General features: G+C 35.1%; 1 non-coding gene across 1 annotated transcript; it reads left to right on the top strand.

Annotated features, from left to right (window-relative positions):
- The first annotated feature begins 476 nt into the window (after window positions 1-476).
- On the top strand, window positions 477-584 carry LOC148577478 (small nucleolar RNA R71). Its single transcript, XR_015904650.1, has one exon. It is a non-coding gene; the product is annotated as a small nucleolar RNA R71 (small nucleolar RNA).
- Window positions 585-4,756: the final 4,172 nt, after the last annotated feature.

Genomic DNA, 4,756 nt, shown 5'->3' with positions numbered 1-4,756 from the left:
TTAAAGCCTTGTTGAGGCTTTTGATCCTTCCATGAGAGATTTGGGTGATTTCTCCATGATGGATTATATGTGTTTCCATAAGGTTCACCCATATAATTTACCTCTGCTATTGCAGGGTTCTCAGGATCATAAGCTTCTTCTTCAGAAGATGCCTCTTGAATACTGTTGGATGCAGCTTGCATTCCATTCAGACTCTGAGAAATCATATTGACTTGCTGAGTCAATATTTTGTTCTGAGCCAATATGGCATTCAGAGTATCAATTTCAAGAACTCCCTTCTTCATAGGCGTCCCATTACTCACTGGATTCCTCTCAGAAGTGTACATGAACTGGTTATTAGCAACCATGTCAATGAGTTCTTGAGCTTCTGCAGGCATTTTCTTTAAGTGAATGGATCCACCTGCAGAAGTATCCAATGACATTTTAGCTAATTCAGACAGACCATCATAGAATATGTCCAGGATGGTCCATTCTGAAAGCATATCAGAAGGACATTTTTTGGTCAGCTGTTTATATCTTTCCCAAGCTTCATAGAGGAATTCACCTTCTTTTTGTCTGAAGGTTTAAACATCAGCTCTAAGCTTGCTCAGCTTTTGAGGAGGAAAGAACTTGGCTAAGAAAGCCGTGACCAGCTTATCCCAAGAGTTCAGGCTGTCTTTGGGTTGAAAGTCCAACCATATTCTAGCTCTGTCTCTTACAGCAAAAGGGAAAAGCATGAGCCTGTAGACTTCAGGATCTACTCCATTAGTCTTAACAGTATCACAGATCTGCAAGAATTCAGTTAAGAACTGAAAAGGATCTTCAGATGGAAGTCCATGAAATTTGCAGTTTTGCTGCATCAGAGAAACTAATTGAGGTTTAAGCTCAAAATTGTTTGCTCCAATGGCAGGAATGGAGATGCTTCTTCCATGTAAACTGGAATTAGGTGCAGTAAAGTCACCAAGCATCCTCCTTGCATTATTATTATTTTCGGCTGCCATCTCCTCTTTCTGTTCGAAAATTTCTGAAAGGTGCTTGCTGGATTGTTGTAATTTAGCTTCTCTTAATTTCCTCTTCAGAGTCCTTTCAGGTTCTAGATCTACTTCAACAAGAATGTTCTTGTCCTTGCTCCTGCTCATATGAAAAAGAGGGACAGAAAAATAATAATAATAGGGGTCCTTTTTACCACAGTATAGAGGTCCCTGTGTAAGTAGAAGAAAAGAAGAAGAAAAAATTCGAACACAGATGGAAGAGGGGGTTCGAATTTGGGTGAGATGAAGTGTTAGTAGATGAATAAATAAATAGAAGGAGATAAGAGAAGGAGAGAATTTTCGAAAATAATTTTTGAAAAAGAGTTAGTGATTTTCGAAAATAGTTTTTGAAAAAGGTTAGTAATTTTTCAAAAATTAATCATCAAAAAAATTAAAATAATTAGTTAATTAAAAAGAAATTTTGAAAATGAGGGAAGATATTTTCGAAAATTAGAGAGAGAGAGTTAGTTAAGTAGTTTTGAAAAAGATAAGAAACAAACAAAAAGTTAGTTAGTTAGTTGAAACAAATTTTGAAAAGATAAGAAGTTAGGAAGTTAGAAAAGATATTTTGAAATCAAATTTTTGAAAAAGATAAGATAAGAAGATATTTTTGAAAAGATATGATTGAAAGTAGTTTTTGAAAAAGATTTGATTTTTAAAATCACAATTAATGACTTGATTCACAAGAAATCACAAGATATGATTCTAGAACTTAAAGTTTGAATCTTTCTTAACAAGCAAGTAACAAACTTAAAATTTTTGAATCAAAACATTAATTGATGATGTTATTTTCGAAAATATGATGTAAAATTAAGAAAAATATTTTTGAAAAATATTTTTGAAATTTTCGAAAATAACTAAAAAAATTGAAAAAAAGATTTAATTTTTGAAAAAGATTTTGAAAAAGATGAGATTTTTAAATTGAAAATTTGATTTGACTCATAATAACAACTAGATTTTTAAAAATTTTTGAAAAAGTCAAATCTAATTTTCGAAATTTTAAGAAGGAAAAAGGGAAAGATATTTTTTTGATTTTTGAATTTTTATGATGAGAGAGAAAAACACGAAAAATGATGCAATGCATGAAAGTTATGGATCAAAACAATGAATGCATGCAAGAATGCTATGAATGTCAAGATGAACACCAAGAACACTATGAAGATCATGATGAACATCAAGAACACATTTTTGAAAAATTTTTAATGCAAAGAAAACATGCAAGACACCAAACTTAGAATTCTTTAATGCTTAGACTCTACGTATGCAAAAATGCACATGTAAAACAAGAAAAGATGCAAAACAAGAAAATATCAAGATCAAACAAGAAGATTTACCAAGAACAACTTGAAGATCATGAGGAACACCATGAATGCATGAATTTTTCGAAAAAATGCAAGATGAGCATGCAATTGACACCAAACTTATAACATGACACAAGACTCAAACAAGAAACACAAAATATTTTTTTGATTTTTATGATTTTATGAAATTTTTTTTTCTTTTAATTTTTTTGAAAATCATTTTGAAAAAAAAGAAAAATAAGGCTTCCAAAATTTTTAATATGAATTCCAGGAATCTTATGCTCTTTAGTCTAAAGCTCCAATCAAAGGGTCAGACATGGCTTAATAGCCAGCCAAGCTTTAGTATGTATCCAGACATGACACGCCTAACATGCCCTACAGTCGTGGCTTTGCAGCCAACCAGGCTTCAACATGCTTTATGAAATACTACAATTCATTCTTAAAAATTTTGAAGAAAAATATATTTTTGAAAACATTTTTATTTTGAAAATTTTTTTTCGAAAACAGGTGAGAAATTTTTTGAAAGATTTTTGAAAAATTTTTGAAAATAAAACAAAAAGAAAATTACCTAATCTGAGCAACAAGATGAACCGTCAGTTGTCCAAACTCGAACAATCCCCGGCAACGGCGCCAAAAACTTGGTGCATGAAATTGTGATCTCTGGTAATGGCTCCAAAAACTTGGTGCTCTAATCTCAATTCATAATTTGTCACAAGTGCACTGGGTCATCCAAGTAATAAACCTTACGTGAGTAAGGGTCGATCCCACGGAGATTGTTGGTATGAAGCAAGCTATGGTCACCTTGTAAATCTCAGTCAGGCGGATAATAATTGATTATGGAGTTTTCAAAAATAATACTAATTAAACAGAAAATAGGGATAGAGACACTTATGTAATTCATTGGTGAGAATTTCAGATAAGCGTGTAGAGATGCTTTCGTTCCTCTTAATCTCTGCTTTCCCGCTGCCTTCATCCAATCAGTCTTACTCCTTTCCATGGCTGGCTTTATGCAAGGGCATCACCGTTGTCAGTGGTTACATCCCCTCCTCTTGTGAAAATGGTCCAAATGCTCTGTCACAGCACGGCTAATCATCTGAGGTTCCCGATCATGCTGGAATAGGATTCACCCTCCTTTTGCATCTGTCACTGCGCCCAGCAATCGCGAGTTGAAGCTCGTCACAGTCATTCAATCCTAGAATCCTACTCGGAATACCACGGACAAGGTTTAGACTTTCCGGACTCTCATGAATGCCACCATCAATCTAGCTTATACCACGAAGATTTTGATTAAGAGATCTAAGAGATACTCATTCAATCGAAGGTAGAACGGAAGTGGTTGTCAGGCACGCGTTTATAGGGAATGATTATGATTGTCACATTCATCACATTCAGGTTCAAGTGCGAATGAATATCTTAGAAGTGAAATAAGATGAATTGAATCGAAAAACAGTTGAAAATACATAAGTGAAGAAGGTTTAGGCATGGCCGAGAGGCCAGCCCTCAAACGTGATCTAAGATAGCATACAACTGATCAAAGATGTCTAATACAATAGTAAGAAGTCCTATTTATAATAAACTAGCTACTAGGGTTTACAAAAGTAAGTAATTGATGCATAAATCCACTTCCGGGGCCCACTTGGTGTGTGCTTGGGCTGAGCTTGAAGTCTACACATGGAGAGGTCATTCTTGGAGTTGAAGGCCAGCTTTTGTGCCATTTTGGGCGTTGAACTCCACTTTGCAACTTGTTTCTGGCGCTGGATGCCAGAATTGGACAGAGAGCTGGCGTTGAACGCCAGTTTGCGTCATCTAACTTGGGCAAAGTATGAACTATTATATATTGCTGAAAAGCCCTGGATGTCCACTTTCCAACGCAATTGGAAGCGCGCCATTTTGAGTTCTGTAGCTCTAGAAAATCCATTTTGAGTGCAGGGAGGTCAGAATCCAACAGCATCAACAGTCCTTCTTCAACCTCTGAATCTGATTTTTGCTCAAGTCCCTCAATTTCAGCCAGAAAATACCTGAAATCACAGAAAAACACACAAACTCATAGTAAAGTCCAGAAATGGGAATTTAACATAAAAACTAATGAAAACATCCCTAAAAGTAGTTAGATTCTACTAAAAACATACTAAAAACAATGCCAAAAAGCGTATAAATTATCCGCTCATCAACGCTCCTGCTACTGGTTCTATCCGGGACAAGTGATCAGCTACTTGGTTCTTTGTCCCTTTTCTATCTCTTATTTCCATATCAAAACTCTTGCAGAAACAACACCCATCTTATGAGTCTGGGTTTTGAATCTTGCTTTTTGAGGAGATATTTTAGAGCAGCATGGTCAATGTACACAATCACTTTTGATCCTACTAAATAAGATCTGAAATTGTCAATGGCATAAACCACCGCAAGAAACTCCTTTTTTGTGGTTGTGTAATTCTTCTGTGCATC

The sequence above is a fragment of the Arachis ipaensis genome, chromosome B1 (genome assembly GCF_059453495.1).
Source record: "Arachis ipaensis isolate K30076 ecotype BB chromosome B1, ASM5945349v1, whole genome shotgun sequence".
Classification (NCBI taxonomy): domain Eukaryota; kingdom Viridiplantae; phylum Streptophyta; class Magnoliopsida; order Fabales; family Fabaceae; genus Arachis; species Arachis ipaensis.
Note: the sequence above shows the minus strand (reverse complement) of the source record. Positions and strands in the feature narration are given on the sequence as shown.